The 18,190-nt window shown below is 50.2% G+C and overlaps 1 pseudogene; it reads left to right on the top strand.

Moving 5' to 3' along the window:
• The first annotated feature begins 15,601 nt into the window (after positions 1-15,601).
• LOC149195131 (18S ribosomal RNA) lies at positions 15,602-17,410 on the top strand (annotated as a pseudogene).
• Positions 17,411-18,190: the final 780 nt, after the last annotated feature.

Below are 18,190 nucleotides of genomic sequence, written 5' to 3'. Positions count from 1 at the left end.
TTTTGGTCGTGCGGGAGCCTATGCAAATTCGTTCGAGCAGGTTGTTTGAGGGCGTCTGTGTGAACTCATTTGGGTAGGTCGTTCAATTGAGGGCGCACCTGGGCAAAGGAGCCCGTATCAAAAATGCTAAGTTGTGACTTGAGGTTGGCTTTGTGCGCGTTCGTGCAGCTCGTTTTCCCAGCTCTCCCTTGTCGCTTCATTTCGATCGTTCGGTCACCCATGCAAAATCATTCAGGCAGGTCATTTGAGGGCGTCCGTGTGAACTCATTTGGGTAGGTCATTCGGGCGACGGCGTACCCAGGTGAATGAGCCCGTATCAAAAATGCTAAGTTGTGACCCGAGGGTGGCTTTGTGCACGTTCGTGTAGCTCGTTTTCCCGGCTCTCCCTTGTCGCTTCGTTTCGGTCGTTCGGGTGCCCATGCAAAATCATTTGGGCAGGTCGTTTGAGGGCGTCTGTGTTAACTTGTTCGGGCAGGTTGTTCGGGTGAGGGCACCCCCCGGGCGAACTAGCCCGTATCAAAAAATGCTAAGTTGTAACTCGAGGTTGGATTTGTGCACATTTGTGCAGCTTGTTTGCCTGACTCTCCCTTGTCGCTTTGTTTCAGTCGTTCGGGCGTGCATGAAAAATCGTTTGGGCGGGTCGTTTGAGGGCGTCCGTGTTAACTCGTTCGGGCGGGTCGTTCGGGCGAGGGCGCACCCGGGAAAACGAGACCGTATCAAAAAATGCTAAGTTGTGACCCGAGGTTGGCTTTATGCATGTTCGTGCAACTCGTTTGCCTGGCACTCCCTTGTCGCTTCATTTCAGTCGTTTGGGCACCCATGCAAAATCGTTCGGGCGGGTCATTTGAGGGCGTCCGTGTGAATTCGTTTCGGCGAGGGTGCGCCTGGGGAAATGATCACGTATCAAAAAATGCTAAGTTGTGACCTGAGGTTGGCTTTGTGCACGTTCGCGCAACTCGTTTGCCCGACTTTCTCTTGTCACCTCGTTTCGGTCGTGCGGGCGCCCATGCAAATTTGTTTGGGCGGGTCGTTTGATGGCATCCATGTGAACTCGTTCAGGCAGGTCTTTCGGGCGAGGGCACGCCCGACCGAACGAGCCTGTATCAAAAATGCTAAGTTGTGACCCGAGTTTGGCTTTGCGCACGTTCCTGTAGCTCTTTTTCCCAACTCACCCTTGTTGCTTCATTTCGGTCATTCCGGCGTCCATGTGAAATCATTCGGGTGGGTCGTTTAAGGGCATCCGTGTCAACTTGTTCAAGCAGGTCGTTCGGGCGAGGGCGCGCTTGGCCGAACGAGCCCGTATCAAAAATGCGAAGTTGTGGCCCGAGGTTGGCTTTGTGCATGTTCGTGCAGCTCGTTTGCGTGGCTCTCCCTTGTCGCTTCGTTTGGGTCATGCGGGAGCCCATGCAAAATCGTTCAGGTGAGGGCGTGCCTCGGCGAATGACCCCGTATCAAAAAATGCTAAGTTGTGACCCGAGGTTGGCTTTGTTCACGTTCGCGCAGCTCGTTTTCCCGGCTCTCCCTTTTCGCTTCGTTTCGGTCGTGTGAACGCACATGCAAAATCGTTCAGGCGGGTCATTTGAGGACATCCGTGTCAACTCGTTCGGGTGGGTTGTTCGTGTGAGGGCACGCCCGAGCGAATGAGCCTGTATCAAAAAATTCTAAGTTGTGACGTGAGGTTGGATTTGTGCACGTTCATGCAACTTGTTTTCCCGCCTCTCCCTTGTCGCTTCGTTTCGGTCGTGCGGACGCCCATGCAAAATCGTTCGGGCGGGTCATTTGAGGGCGTCCATGTGAACTCGTTTGGGCGGGTCGTTCGGGTGAGGGCACGCCCAGGCGAACCCGCCCGTATCAAAAATGCTAAGTTGTGACCCGAGGTTGGCTTTGTGCATGTTTGTGCAGCTCGTTTGCCCAACTCTCTCTTGTCACCTCGTTTCGGTCGTGCGGGTGCCTATGAAAATTCATTTGGGCGGGTCATTTGAGGGCGTCCGTGTCAACTCGTTCGGGTGAGGGCGCGTCCGTTCGAATGAACCCGTATCAAAAATGATAAGTTGTGACCCGAGGTTGGCTTTGTGCATGTTCGTGCAGCTCGTTTGCCCGGCTCTCCCTTGTCGCTTCGTTTCGGTCCTGCGAGCACCTATGCAAATTCGTTCGGGTGGGTCGTTTAAGGGTGTCCGTGTGAACTCATTCGGGTGGGTCGTTCAGGCGAGGGCGCGCTCGGCCGAATGAGCTTGAATAAAATGCTAAGTTGTGACCCGAGGTTGGAATTGTGCACGTTTGTGCAGCTCATTTTCCCGGCTCTCCCTTGTCGCTTCATTTCGGTCATGCGGGCGCCCATGCAAATTTGTTCGAGCAGGTCAGTTGAGGGCGTCCGTGTGAACTCGTTCGGGCGAGGGCGTACCTGGGCGAACGAGCCCGTATCAAAAAATGCTAAGTTGTAACCCGAGGTTGGCTTTGTGCATGTTCGTGTAGCTCATTTTCCCAGCTCTCCCTTGTCGCTTCGTTTCGGTCGTGCGATGCCCATGCAAATTCGTTCGGGCGGGTCGTTTCAGGGCATCTGTGTGCAATCATTCGGATGGGTCGTTCATGCAAGGGCGCACCCGGGCGAACCAGTCGGTATCAAAAATGCTAAGTTGTGACCCGAGGTTGGCTTTGTGCACGTTCGTGCTCCTTGTTTTCCTGGCTCTCCCTTGTTGCTTCGTTTCGGTCATGCGGGCGCCCACGCAAATTCCTTCAGGAGGGTCATTTGAGGGTGTCCGTGTGAACTCGTTCGGGCGAGGGCGTGCCCGGGTGAACGAGCCCATATCAAAAAATGCTAAGTTGTGACCCGAGGTTGGCTTTGTGCACGTTCGTGCAGCTCGTTTGCCTGGCTCTCCCTTGTCACTTCGTTTTGGTCATGCGGGTGCCCATGCAAAATCGTTCGGGCTAGTCATTTGAGGGCGTCCGTGTGAACTGGTTCGGGCAAGGGCACACCCGGTCAAATGAGCATGTATTGAAAATTCTAATTTGTGACCTGAGGTTGGCTTTTTGCATGTTCATGCTACTCGTTTCCCCAGCTCTCCCTTGTTGCTTCATTTTGGTCGTGTGGGCACCCATGCAAATTAATTCGGGCGGGTCATTTGAGGGCATCCATGTCATCTCGTTCGGGCGGGTCGGGTGAGGGTGCGCCCGGGCAAATGAGCCCGTTTCAAAAATGCTAAGTTGTGACCCGAGGTTTTCTTTGTGTACGTTCATGCAGCTCATTTGTCCGGCTCTCCCTTGTTCCTTCGTTACGTTCATGTGGGTGCCCATATAAACTCGTATGAGTGGTTCATTTGAGGGCGTCTGCGTCAACTCATTTGGGCGGGTCGGGCGAGGGCGCGCTCCGGGGAACGAGCCAATATCAAAATTGCTATGTTGTGACCTAAATTTGGATTTGTGCATGTTCATGGAGCTCGTTTGCCTGGCTCTCCCTTGTCCTTTCGTTACGGTTGTGTTTGCGCCCATGTAAGCTCGTATGGGTGGGTCGTTTGAGGGCATCCACGTCAACTCGTTTGGGTGGGTCAGCCAAGGGAATTCGTTCAAACTCGTTCAGTCGAGGGTGTCTGTGTAAACTTGTATGGGTGGGTGTGGTGTGGCTCCCTGGCTCACCTTGGTCCCCCCCGAGTGCCTCATCCCCATCCAAATGATACAAGTGACAAGTTTCCTTTTCACGTGAAAGGTGGGTTGGTAATTGAGTTGTGTTTTCGGGTTTGCCTGAAGGATGGCCTTGGGTCATTTTTAGGGTGGCTGATTTTCATCTTCTCTCCATTCCCACTCGGTAGCACATGAACGGTGATGTTGGCCATGCTCGTCCCGGGAGGCATAGGTGAACAATTCCCCTCCTACTCTCCAAGTTCTCGGAGTTGTATGGGTTTTTGTGGTGTGGTTCCCTGGCTCGTCTTGGTCCCCTCGTGCCCCTCCAGATGATACCAGTGACAGGTTTCCTTTTCACGTGAAAGGTGGGTTGGTAATTGAGTTGTGTTTTTGGGTTTTCCTGAACGATGCCCTTGGGTCATCTGTAGGGTGGATGATTTTCATCTTCTCTCCATCCCCACTCAGTTTTGCATGAGCGGCAATGTTGGCCATGCTCATCCCGGGAGGCATATGTGAACAATTCCCCTTCAGCTCTCTAAGTTCTTGGAGTTGCGTATGGGTTGTTGTGGTGTGGCTCCCTGGCTCGTCTTGGTCCTCTCATGCCCCTCCAGATGATGCCAGCGACAGGTTTTCTTTCCGTTTGAAAGGTGGGTTGTTAATCGAGTTATTCTTTCGCATTTGCCTTAACGATGGCCTTGGGTCATTTGTATGGTGGCCGATTTTCATCTTCTCTCCATCCCCACTTGGTAGCACATGAGCGGTAATGTTGGCCACGCTCATCTTGGGAGGCATATGTGAACAATTCCCCTTCTGCTCTCCAAGTTCTTGGAGTTGTATGTGTTGTTGTGGTGTGGCTCCCTAGCTCATACTGGTCCCCCTCGTGTTGCTACAGATGATACCAGTGACAAGTTTTCTTTCCATGTGAAAGGTGGGTTGTTAATCGAGTTGTGTTTTTGGGTTCACCTGAGCGATGGCCATGGTTTGTTTGTAGGGTGGCCGATTTTCATCTTCTCTCCATCCCCACTCGGTAGTGCATGAGTGGTAATGTTGGCCATGATCGTCCTGGGAAGCATATGTGAACAATTCCCCTTCCGCTATCCAAGTTCTTAGAGATGTATGGGCTATTGTGGTGTAGCTCCCTAGCTCGTCCTGGTCCCCTCATGCCCCTCCAGATGATACCAGCGACAGGTTTTATTTCCATGTGAAAGGTGGGTTGGTAATCGAGTTTTGTTTTCGGGTTTGCCTAAACGATGGCCTTGGGTCGTTTGTGGGGCGGCCAATTTTCATCTTCTCTACATTACCACTCGGTAGCACATGAGCGGTAACGTTGGCCATTCTTGTCCTGGGAGGCATATGTGAACAATTCCCCTTCGGCTCTCCAAGTTATTGGAGTTGTATGGGCTATTGTGCTGTGGATCCCTGGCTCATCCTGGTCCCCTCGTGCCCCTCCAGATGATACCAGCGATAGGTTTTCTTTCCATGTGAAAGGTGGGTTGGTAATCGAGTTGTGTTTTCACATTTGCCTGAACGATGGCCTTGGCTTGTTTGTAGGGCGTCCGATTTTCATTTTCTCTCCATCCCCACTCATTAGCGCATGAGCGGTAATGTTGGCCATGCTCATCCTGGGAGGCATATGTGAACAATTCCTCTTCCGCTCTCCAAGTTCTTGGGGCTATATGGGCTATTGTGGTGTGGCTCCCTGGCTCGTCCTAGTCCCCTCATACCCCTCCAGATAATACCAGCGATAGGTTTTCCTTCCGTGTGAAAGGTGGGTTGATAATCAAGTTGTGTTTTCACATTTGCCTGAACGATGGCCTTGGCTCGTTTGTAGGGCGGCCGATTTTCATCTTCTCTCCATCCCCACTCGGTAGCGCATGAGTGATAATGTTGGCCACGCTCATCCCGGGAGGCATATGTGAAAAATTCCCCTTCCACTCTCCAAGTTCTTGGAGCTATATGGGCTATTGTGGTGTGGCTCCCTAGCTCATCCTGGTCCCCCTCGTGCCCCTCCAGATGATACCAGGGACAAGTTTTCTTTCCGTCTGAAAGGTGGGTTGGTAATCGAGTTGTGTTTTTGCATTTGCCTGAACGATGGCATAGGGCCGTTTGTAGGGTGGCCAATTTTTATCTTCTCTCCATCCCCACTCGGTAGTGCATGAGCAGTAATGTTTCCCATGCTCATCCTGTGAGGCATATGTCGACAATTTCTCTCTAGGTTCTTGGAGCTGTAGGGGCTGTTATGGTTTGGCTCCCTGGCTCGTCTTGGTCCCCTTGTGCCCCTCCAGATGATACCAGGGATAGGCTTTTTTTCCATGTGAAAGGTGGGTTGGTAATCGAATTGTGTCTTCGTGTTTGCCTGAACGATGGCCTTGGGTCGTTTGTAGGGTGGCCGATTTTCATCTTCTCTCCATCCCCACTCGATAGCGCATGAGCGGTAATGTTGGCCACGCTCGTCTTGGGAGGCATATGTGAACAGTTTCCCTTCTGCTCTCCAAGTTATTGAAGCTGTATGGGTTGTTATGGTGTGGCTCCCTGGCTTGTCCTAGTCCCCCTCGTGCCCCTCCAGATGATACCAGCGACAGGTTTTCTTTGCGTGTGTAAGGTTGGTTGGTAATCGAGTTGTGTTTTTGGGTTTGCTTGAACAATGGCCATGGGTCATTTGTAGGGCAGCCGATTTTCATCTTCTCTCCATCCCCACTTGGTAGCGCATGAGCGGTAATTTTGGCCATGATCATCCTGGGAGGCATATGTGAACAATTCCCCTACCGCTCTCCAAGTTCTTGGAGCTGTATGGGCTGTTGTGGTGTGGCTCCCTGGCTCGTCCTGGTCCCCTCATGCCCCTCCAGATGATACCGGCGAAAGGTTTTCTCTCCGTGTGAAAGGTGGGTTGGTAATCGAGCTGTGTTTTCCTGAACGATGGCCTTGGGTCGTTTGTAGGGCGGCCAATTTTCATCTTCTCTCCATCCCCACTCGGTAGCACATGAGTGGTAATGTTGGCCATGCTCATCCTGGGAGGCATATGTGAACAATTCCCCTTCTGCTCTCCAAGTTCTTGGTGTTACATAGTAATTTGTCACCGTTTATCACCGTCCTTGTTTCCCCTCTCCCATACATTGGAGGACTCATTCTGGGACTTGTGAGAAGTGACATAACTTGAAACCACTTGCATTATATTCCTCTAAGTGTGAGCTTCATATGCCCTGAAGAATCTCCTGCAGTATACCCATAAAAAGACCTCTTTTTTCATTGGCGCAGTTCCACAGTGTACTGCTCGCGCCAATGGGGGAAATCCTCTAAAGAGGTCGCGCCAGTTGGCACTCTGTCTCAGAGTCGCACTCGCGCCAACCCAGTTGGGTAAAATTTTTAACAAACAAACTTCCGAAGGTTCTCCTTAACCCCTTCACCAACTAAATCCGTGTTGAGCTAGGATGGTTTTGCTTTGAATCTCCATAGAAGGGAAGTGGTTTGCCACCTTTCATGGAAGCTTCTAAGTGATAAAGCCAATCCCATGGAAATTGTGATTGATCTCATCTCCTTCCATTCTATCTATAAAAGCTTGTCTCTATGCCTTGGGCAAGCTGGTGCTAAGATAGTGTGAATTCCAGGAGTTCAAGAGATTGAAGTTGCAAGAGCCTTCTTTGCATCCATAAGGCCAAATCTAAGTGAGGAGATTCTTGTCACCAAGGAGAGACAGGCTTGTTTCCCATCCCAACAAGCTTTGCAAGACTTGTGTAGCTGATCACCCAGCCAAAGGAGGATTTGACGTCAGAACTATGGTTGTATTCTTCTTTGTTGTTTAGCAATAATAGATGACTATCATTATGGTTCCACTCTCATTTTCCTTTGTAATGATTGATGTTGAGTTATATCTTTTCTGACTGATATATAATTGCATCTATTTGATTTTATGCTTGTATTTGTGTTGTTCTTTGCATGTGTAGGTGTCCAATCATGGAGATCGTGGGGATCGTGACCAGCCGAAGCAAAGGAACAAGAGCGACGTCTCTTCTACGAATATTAGCGTTGGAATCCAAGTAGGTTCTCATCATCCACCTTTAATTTGCAATTAGGAACTTGCGTGATAGCATTGTTTGATTGTTGCTAGACCCGGTCTGGGCTAGTAGGGATCGCCTCTGTCCACAGAGGGGATTTACCTCCACAACACTTAGAGTTGTATGGGATGTTGTGGTGTTGCTCCCTGGCTCATCCTGATCCCCTCATGCCCCTCTAGATGATACCAGAAATAGGTTTTCTTTCCGTGTGAAATATGGGTTGGTAATCGAGTTGTGTTTTTGCGTTTGCCTGAACGATGGCCTTGGGTTGTTTGTAGGGAAACCAATTTTCATCTTCTCTCCATCCCCACTCGGTATCGTATGAGCGGTAATGTTGGCCATGCTCATCCTGGAAGGCATATGTGAGCAATTCCCCTTCTGTTCTCCAAGTTCTTGGAGCTGTATGGGCTATTGTGGTGTGGCTCCCTGGCTCGTCCTGGTCCCCTCGTGCCCCTCCAGATGATACCAGCGATAGGATTTCTTTCCGTGTGAAAGGTGGGTTAGTAATCGAGTTGTGTTTTCGAGTTTTCATGAACGATGGCCTTGGGTAGTTTGTAAGGCGACCGATTTTCATCTTCTCTCCATCCCCACTCGGTAGCGCATGAGCGGTAATTTTTGCCACGCTCGTCCTAGGAGGCATATGTGAACAATTCCCCTTCCACTCTCCAAGTTCTTGGAGCTGTATGGGCTATTGTGGTGTGGCTCCCTGACTCGTCCTAGTCCCCATCGTGCGCCTCTAGATGATATCAGCGACAAGTTTTCTTTCCGTGTGAAAGGTGGGTTGGTAATCAAGTTGTGTTTTTGGGTTTGCCTGAACGATGGCCTTGGGTCGTTTGTAGGGTGGCCGATTTTCATCTTCTCTCCATCCAGACTCGGTAGCACATGAGCAATAATGTTTCCCATGCTCATCCTAGGAGGCATATGTGGACAATTTCTCTCTAAGTTCTTGGAGCTATAGGGGATGTTGTGGTTTGGCTCCCTGGCTCGTCTTGGTCCCCTTGTGCCCCTCCAGATGATACCAACAACAGGTTTTCTTGCCGTGTGAAAGGTGGGTTGGTAATCGAGTTGTGTTTTCACGTTTGCCTGAATGATGGCCTTGGGTTGTTTGTAGGGTGTTCGATTTTCATCATCTCTCCATCCCCACTCAGTAGCACATGAGCGGTAGTGTTGGACATGCTCGTCCCGGGAGGCATATGTGAAAAATTCCCCTTCTGCTCTCTAAGTTCTTGGAGCTGTATGGGTTGTTGTGGTGTGGCTCCTTGGCTCATCTTGGTCCCCCTCGTGCCCCTCTAGAAGATACCGGTGACAGGTTTTCTTTCCGTGTGCAAGGTGGGTTGGGAAATGAGTTGCTTTGTTGGGTTTGCCCGAACGATGGCCTTGGGTCATTTGTAGGGCCCTGATTTTCGTCTTCTCTCCATCCATCCCCGTCCCTATTTCCCATCCCAACAATAAGAATGTTGAAAGTTTTCTCAGTGCTCCTTTGAGACTTCGTTGTTGCGGTCCTAGATGGAAGCCCCAAAACTTCGTCATGCCTATGTCGCTATCATGCCCCTCGGTTGTTACGAATAGAGAATTTTGATTGGGCTAGGTAGCCATTTGTGGCTCCATTGAAATTGGCTCCTCATTATATTGTTCACCTCCTCCCTATTTGGTGTGGAGGGTTTTTCTTTTCGTGTGAAAGGTGGGTTGGTAATTGCGTTGGTTTTTTGGGTTTGACTCAAGAATGGCCTTGGGTTGTTTGTAGGGTGGTCGATTTTCATCTTCTCTCCATACCCACTCCGTAGCGCATGAATGGTAATGTTGGCCATGCTTGTCCCGGGAGGCATATGTGAACAATTCCCCTTCTGCTCCATGTTTTGGGAGTTGTATGGGTTGTTGTGGTGTGGCTCCTTGTGATGGCTAGCCTCTTCATTGTTTGGCTGTTTATGGTGCCGGTGTCATGTGCTTGTAATCTTTCCGTGTTGGCATTGTCAGTTGAGATGCATACATTTAAGAGGGACGTGGAAGGGTTTTGGTTGTAAACCACCTACCCCTCCCTCTTGCTTGCTTTTTTCCGTCGGGCGATGTGAGTTGTTGTTCTCCTTATTGTAAAGTCAAGGGTTGGCATTCATTTCAAAGTGCACATCGTTCGTGGTTGCATTGGCTTTGTGGTTTTGATAGATGTGTTGGCCCATATGTTTGATCGAGGGGTCGGCTTTTCCCTTGCATCTTGCGTGCATGGTAGGATTTTATGGTTGGAAATGTTAAGTCACAACATTTATGGGCATTTGTTGCTTCAATTGTGTATGCGCTTCTGGTCCAATGGGGAGGAGGCTTGCTATGTCGATGGTGGGGGCTATCTGGAAGAATGATTTTGAGGTGGAACGCCTCGACCTCCCTCCTTTGCATGGAGGTGGCCGTAGGGGAAAAGTTTTCATCGTTCAGTCGGTAAAGCTGTGGGAAATCTTCTAGGTTGCCTGTACGTAGGGTGCGGGGGGTGTGGAGCTGCTCGATCCCTCCTCCTGTTTGGATATGTTCTTGTATTGTGTAGCGAGCCTCTTGATTTCCATTTATTTCCTTCCTTTGCCTTCGCATCGTGGTTGCCGCAGGCGATCAAGTGATTGAGGTCCACCGTTGCTGCTGTCCGGGTGGACTCCAGGGTGGCCTCGGTACGTGGCATGGAGGGTCGGGGGGCACGTTTCTAAGAGAGGTTATGGGCTCGGTTGGTCTTGTTGTTTTGTTTCCTTCCATTTCCTTCGCATTGAGGCTACCGCAGGCGATCATGAGATCGAGGTCCATTGTTGCTGTTGTCCGGGTGGACTCCTAGGTGGCCCTTCTGCGGGGAGGGGAGTGTTAGGGGGCACTTGTTGCTTCAATTGTGTATGCGCTCATGGTCCAACGGAGAGGAGGCTTGCTACATCGATGGTGGGGGCTATCTGGAAGAAGGATTTCGAGGTGGAATGCTTCAACCTCCCTCCTTTGCATGGAGGTGGCCGTAGGGGAAAATTATTCATTGTCTAGTTAGTAGAGCTATGGGAAATCTCCTAGGTTGCTTGTATGTAGGGTGTGTGGGGTGCGGAGCTGCCCAATCCTCCTCTTGTTTGGATATGTTCTTATATTGTGTAGCGAGCCTCTTGATTTGCATTTATTTTTTTCCTTTGCCTTCGCATCATGGTTGCCACAGGTAGTCAAGTGATCGAGGTCCACTGTTGCTGCTGTCCGGGTGGACTCCTAGGTGGCCTCAGTGCGTGGCGTGGAGGGTCAGGGGGCACATTTCTAAGAGAGGTTGTGGGCTCGGTTTGCCTTGTTGTTTTGTTTCCTTTCGTTTTCTTTGCATTGAGGCTACCATAGGCGATCATGTGATCGAGGTCCATCGTTGCTGCTGTCCGGGTGGACTCCTAGGTGGCCTCTCTATGGGGAGGGGAGGGTTGGGGGCCACTGTTGTTTCAATTGTGTATGCGCTTGTGGTCCAACGTGGAGGAGGCTTGCTACATCGATGGTGGGGGCTATCTGGAAGAAGGATTTCGAGGTGGAATGCTTCGACCTCCCTCCTTTGCGTGGAGGTGGCCGTAGGGGAAAATTGTTCATCATCCAGTCGGTAAAGCTTTGGGAAATCTCCTAGGCTGCCTGTACGTAGGGTGCGTGGGGTGCAGAGCTGCCCGGTCCCTCCTCCTGTTTGGATATGTGTTCTTGTATTGTGTAGCGAGCCTCTTGATTTGCATTTATTTCGTTCCCCTTTGCCTTCACATCGTGGTTGCCGCAGGCGATCAAGTGATCGAGGTCCACCATTGCTGTTGTCTGGGTGGAATCCTAGGTTGCTCGATTGGTCTTGTTTTATTTCCTTCCATTTCCTCTACATTGAGGCTGCCATAGGAAATCATGTGATCGAGGTCCATCGTTGCTGCTGTCCAGGTGGACTCCTAGGTGGCCCCAGTGTGGGGAGGGGTGGGTTGGGGGGCTTTTCTAAGGGAAATTACAGGCTCAGTTTGTCTTGTATGATTTCCTTCCCTTGCCTTTGTGTCGAGGCTGCCGCGGGTGATCAGCCGATCGAGGTCCACTGTTGCTGCTGTCCGGGTGGACTCCTAGGTGGCATTGTTGTGGGTGTGGGGAGGTTTGTATGGCCTCTCTATGATAAGATTTGTGCGGTTGATCGTCCTCTTTTTATTTTCCTTCCTTTTCCTTCGCATCGAGGCTGCCTCAAGCGGTCGGGAGATCGATGTCCATCGTTGCTGCTATCCAGGTGGATTCCTAGGTGGCCTCGGTGCGGGGCAGGGAGGGTTGTGGCTCATTTATAATATAGAGGTTGCGTGGTTGGTCGTCCTCCATTTGTTTCCTTTGCATCGAAGCTGCCGCAGGTGATCGGGTGATCGAGGTCCACCGCTACTACCGTCCGGGTGGACTCCTAGGTGGCCTCGGTGCGCATGAGCAGTAATGTTGCCCATGCTCATCCCGGGAGGCATATGTGGAAAATTTCTCTCTAAGTTCCTGGAGATGTAGGGGCTGTTGTGGTTTGGCTCGCTGGCTTGTCTTGGTCCCCTTGTGCCCCTCCAGATGATACCAGCGACAGGTTTTCTTTCCGTGTGAAAGGTGGGTTGGTAATCGAGTAGGTAGTGCATGAGTGGTAATGTGGGTCATGCTCATCCCCGTCCCTCTTTCCCATCCCAATGATAAGAATGTTGAAAGTTTTCTCGGCACTCCTTTGAGCCTTCGTTGTTGCGGTCCCAGATGGAAGCCCCAAAACTCTGTCCTGCCTATGTTGCTATCGTGCCCCTAGGTTGTTGCGAATAGAGAATTTTGATTAGGTTGGGTAGCCGTTTGTGGCTCCATAGAAATTGGATCCTCGTTATATTGTTCACCTCCTCCCTATTTGGTGCGGAGGGTTTTGATTTTCGTGTGAAAGGTGGGTTGTAATTGAGTTGGTTTTTCAGGTTTGCCTCAAGAATGGCCTTGGGTCGTTTGTAGGGTGGCCAATTTTCATCTTCTCTCCATACCTACTCGGTAGTGCATGAGCGGTAATGTTGGCCATGCTTGTCCCGAGAGGCATATGTGAACAGTTCCCCTTCTGCTCTAAGTTTTGGGAGTTGTATGGGTTGCTGTGGTGTGGCTCCTTGTGATGGCTAGCCTCTTCATTGTTCGACTATTTATGGTGCCGGTGTCTTGTGATTGTACTCTTTTCGTGTTGGCATTATCATTTGAGATGCATACATTTCAGAGGGACGTGGAAGGGTTTTGGTTGTAAACCACCTACCCTTCCCTCTTGCTTGCTTTTTCCATCGGGTGATGTGAGGCGTTGTTCTCCTTATTGTAAAGTCAAGGGTTGGCATTCCTTTCAAAGTGCACATCGTTCGTGGTTGCGTTGGATTTGAGGTTTTGATAGATGTGTTGGCCCATATGTTTGATCGAGGGTCAGCTTTTCCCTTGCATCTTGCATGCGTGGCAGGATTTTGCGGTTGGAAATGTTAAGTCACAAAGTTTATGGGCATTTGTTGTTTCAATTGTGTATGAGCTCCTGGTCCAATGGGGAGGAGGCTTGCTATGTTGATGGTGGGGGATATCTGGAAGAAGGATTTTGAGGTGTAAAGCTTCGACCTCCCTCCTTTGCATGGAAGTGGCCGTAGTGGAAAAGTATTCATTGTCTAGTCGGTAAAGTTGTGGGAAATCTCCTAGGTTGCCTGTACGTAGGGTGCGGGGGGTGCGGAGCTGCCCGATCCCTCCTCCTATTTGGATATGTTCTTGTATTGTGTAGCGAGCCTCTTGATTTGAATTTATTTCCTTCCTTTGCCTTCGCATCGTGGTTTCCACAGGTGGTCAAGTGATCTAGGTCCACCGTTGCTGCTATCCGGGTGGACTCCTAGGTGGCCTTGGTGCGTGGCGTGGAGGGTCGGGGGGGCACATTTCTAAGAGAGGTTGTGGGCTCGGTTGGTCTTGCTATTTTGTTTCCTTTCATTTCGTTTGCATTGAGGTTGTCATAGGCGATCATGCAATCGAGGTCCATCGTTGCTACTGTCCGGGTGGACACCTAGGTGAACTCTTTGTGGGGAGGGGAGGGTTGGGGGGCACTTGTTATTTCAATTGTGTATGCGCTCGTGGTCCAACGGGGAGAAGGCTTGCTACATCAATGGTGGGGGCTATCTGGAAGAAGGATTTCAAGGTGGAATGCTTCAACCTCCCTCCTTTACATGGAGGTGGCCGTGGGGGAAAATTATTCATCGTCTAGTCACTAAAGCTGTAGGAAATCTCCTAGGTTTTCTGTACGTAGGGTGCATGGGGTGCGGAGCTACCTGATCCCTCCTCCTGTTTGGATATGTTCTTGTATTGTGTAGTGAGCCTCTTGATTTGCATTTATTTCCTTCCTTTGCCTTCACATCGTGGTTGCCGCAGGCGATCAATTGATCGAGGTCCACTGTTGTTGTTGTCTGGGTGGACTCCTAGGTGGCCTTGGTGTGTGGCGTGGAGGGTTGGGGGACACATTTCTAAGAGAGGTTGTGGGCTCAGTTGGTATTGTTGTTTTGTTTCCTTCCATTTCCTTTGCACTGAGGCTGCCACAGGCGATCATGCGATGGATGTCCATCGTTGCTGTTGTCCGAGTGGACTCCTAGGTGGCCTCTCTATGGGGAGGGGAGGGTTGGGGGGCACTTGTTGTTTCAATTGTGTATGCACTCGTGGTCCAAAGGGAAGGAGGCTTGCTACATTGATGGTGGGGGCTATTTGGAAAAAGGATTTCGAGGTGGAATGCTTCGACCTCCCTCCTTTGCGTGGAGGTGGCCATAGGGGAAAATTATTCATCGTTTGATCGGTAAAGCTGTGGAAAATCTCCTAGGTTACCTATACGTAGGGTGCGTGTGGTGCGAAGCTGCCCGATCCCTCCTCCTGTTTGGATATGTGTTCTTGTATTGTGTAGCGAGCCTCTTGATTTGCATTTATTTCCTTCCCCTTTGCCTTCGCATCGTGGTTGCTACAGGTGGTCAAGTGATCTAGGTCCACCGTTGCTGCTGTCCGGGTGGACTCCTAGTTGGCCTCGATGTGTGGCGTGGAGGGTCGGGGGGGAATTTCTAAGAGAGGTTGTTGGATCGGTTGGTATTGTTTTATTTCCTTATGTTTCCTCTACATTGAGGTTGCCGTAGGCAATCATGTGATCGAGGTCCATCGTTGTTGCTGTACAGGTGGACTCCTAGGTGGCCCCTGTGCAGGGAGGGGTGGGTTGGGGGGCATTTCTAATGGAGGTTGCGGGCTCGGTTTTTCTTGTATGATTTCCTTCCCTTGCCTTTGTGTCAAGGCTGCTGCAGGTGATCATCTGATCAAGGTCCACTGTTGCTGCTGTATGGGTGGACTCCTATGTGGCATTGGTGCAAGCGTGGGGAGGTTTATATGACCTCTCTATGATAGGATTTGTGCGGTTGATCATCCTCTTTTAATTTCCTTCATTTTCCTTCACATTGAGGCTGCCGCAGGCGGTCGGGAGATCGAGGTCCATCGTTGCTGTTGTCTGGGTGGATTCCTAGGTGGCCTCAGTGTGGGGCGAGGAGGGTTGTGGCTCATTTATAATATACAGGTTGCATGGTTAAACGTCCTCCATTTGTTTCCTTTGCATCGAGGCTACCGTAGACGATCGGGTGATCGAGGTCCACCGCTGCTGCTGTCCGGGTGGACTCCTAGGTGGCCTCGGCACGGGGCGTGGAGGCATTTCTAAGGGAGTGGGTGAGTGATCGCTCGTTTTCTTGTTCATTAGGCCGTGGATGAAAACTCCAAAGTGGCATTGGTGTGTTGTGGCTTGGCAGGTCTGCCCATTTGTTCGCCATGTCCTTGGCATGTTGCGTGTGCTTCCTTCTTGGGATGCAAGAGGTGCAAGGCATAAAAGTTTTACATGATATTTTGACATCCCTTTGGCTTGATGGGTGTTCAGGTTGGCTCTTGGTAAGAGAGCACTCGGAATGCCCTTTGAAGTGGGAGGGTGCTACCTAGTTGATCCTGCCAGTAGTCATATGCTTGTCTCAAATATTAAGCCATGCATGTCTAAGTATGAACTAATTCAGACTGTGAAACTGCGGATGGCTCATTAAATCAGTTATAGTTTTCTTGATGGTACCACACTACTCAAATAACCATAGTAATTCTAGAGCTAATACATGCATAAAGTCTCGAATCTTTGGAAGGGATGAATTTTTTACAAAAAAGTCCGGCGCAGGCTTGCCCGCTTCTCTCGTGAATCATGATAACTCGACGGATCGCACAACCCTTGTGCTGGCGATGCTTCATTCAAATTTCTGCCCTATCAACTTTCAAAGGTAGGATAGAGGCCTACCATGGTGGTGACGGGTGACGGAGAATTAGGGTTCGATTCTGGAGAGGGAGCCTGAGAAAAGGCTACCACATCCAAGGAAGGCAGTAGACATGCAAATTACCCAATCCTGACATGGGGAGGTAGTGACAATAAATAACAACATTGGGCTCATTGAGTCTGGTAATTGGAATGAGTACAATATAAATCCCTTAATGATAATCCATTGGAGGGTAAGTATGGTGCCAGTAGCTACGGTAATTCCAGCTCCAATAGTGTATATTTAAGTTGTTACAGTTAAAAAGCTCGTAGTTGGATCTTGGGTCATAAAGGTCAGTCCGCCTACTCAGTGTGCACCTGCCCTTCCATCCCTTTCGGTGGCTTGTCCTGGCCTTAATTGGCCGAGTCACGTTTCCGGCGCTATTAGTTTGAAAAAATTAGAGTGCTCAAAGCAATCTTATGCTCTGAATACATTAGCATGGAATAACATGATAGGAGTCTGGTCCTATTGTGTTGGCCTTTGGGACCAGAGTAATGATTAATAGGGACTGTCGGGGGCATTCGTATTTCATTGTCAAAGGTGAAATTCTTGGACTTATGAAAGACGGACCACTGCGAAAGCATTTGCCAAGGATGTTTTCATTAATCAAGAAAGAAAGATGGGGGCTCAAAGACAATTAGATACCGTCCTAGTCTCAACCATAAACGATGCCGACCAGGGATTGGTGGATGTTGCTCTAAGGAATCCACCAGCACCTTATGAGAAATCAGAGTGTTTGGGTTCCGAGGGGAGTATGGTCGCAAGGTTGAAACTTAAAGGAATTGACATATGGGCACCACCAGGAGAGGAGCCTGCGACTTAATTTGACTCAACAAGGGGAAACTTACCAGGTCTAGACATAGTAAGGATTGACAGATTGAGAGCTCTTTCTTGATTCTATGGGTGGTGGTGCAGGGCCATTCTTAGTTGGTGGAGCGATTTGTCTGGTTAATTCCGATAATGAATGAGACCTCACCCTGCTAACTAGCTACCTGCAGGTTCCCCTTCACGACCAGCTTCTTAGAGGGACTATGGCCATTTAGGCCATGGAAGTTTGAGGTAATAACAGGTCTGTGATGCCCTTAGATGTTCTGGGCCACATGCGTGCTACACTGATGCAGCCAACGAGTTTTTATTCCTAGTTCGAGAGGATCGTGAAATCTTCTCAAATTGCATCGTGATGGGGATAGACCATTGCAATTATTGGTCTTCAACAAGGAATTCCTAGTAAGGGCGTGTCATCAACTCGTGCTAACTACGTTCCTACCCTTTGTACACACCACTCGTCTCTCCTACCGATTGAATGATCCGGTGAAGTGTTCAGATTGTGCCGACGATGGTGGTTCGCCGCCATCGACGTCCTGAGAAGTTCATTGAACCTTATCTTTTAGAAGAATTAGAAGTTGTAACAAGGTTACCGTAGGTGAACCTGCGGTAGGATCATTGATAGCAGGGGTTTTCTTTTTTGGTTTGGGCTGGTTGGGTTTCGATTGCAATGTGGGACTTTGTGGTGTGTCTCTAGGGGAGCGGGTTTGGTGTTTCGCGGGAACATTGTTGGTTGCTTGTCTCGAGGTAACGCTTGTTTTTTCGTGTGTGCTTGCAAGCCATGCTTGTGCTTGTCCCACCCATCCTTTGTTTTTCTTCCCCCCAATGTGTTTCTACAGGGGGTTCAGAAGCTTGTTTCTTGGGAGCCCTTCCGACGATCTGTCAGCTGGGCATGGTTGCTGCAGAGTTGAGGTGCTTCGTAAATACGATGGATAAATTCGGACTCATTCATAGCGGCGGTGCTCGGTCTTTTGTTTGTTGGAAGGCATGGGCCAAGGGTGTGGGCTTCCATAGTTGTTCTCTCAAAAAGGCGGCCGCGGTTGATGTGTTGCTTGGGTGAGATTTTTCGCTGGTGGTTGGGTCGAGGGAGTGGTTGCGCACGTGCCTGGTGGCTCAAACCTTCCCTGAGGGGAAATTTTCAGGGTGCGGTCAGTATGGGATGGATGAAGAGCGGTTCAACCCATTGGGCTGGCCACCCTAGTCCCTCCCGACCGTTCCTCGACATGCCCTTGCAGAAGGGTTGGGTGTCCAGGTAATGAAAAACCCATCCCTCAGTCTAAGCTCTAATGAGATCGCAATTTTCCCCGCCGACGGGCATGAGGGTGGCAATCTTATCTCGTGCCTTTGTAGTCAAGGGAATTCCTCATCCTCTCATGACCCACTCCCCTTCTAAGGGAAAAA

This window comes from Pinus tabuliformis, chromosome 2_2 (genome assembly GCF_031772625.1).
Source record: "Pinus tabuliformis cultivar Carrire ecotype Pingquan chromosome 2_2, CPIR1, whole genome shotgun sequence".
In the NCBI taxonomy this organism is placed as follows: Eukaryota; Viridiplantae; Streptophyta; class Pinopsida; order Pinales; family Pinaceae; genus Pinus; species Pinus tabuliformis.
The sequence above is the reverse complement of the archived record's forward strand: the minus strand, read 5'-3'. Positions and strand labels throughout refer to the sequence as shown.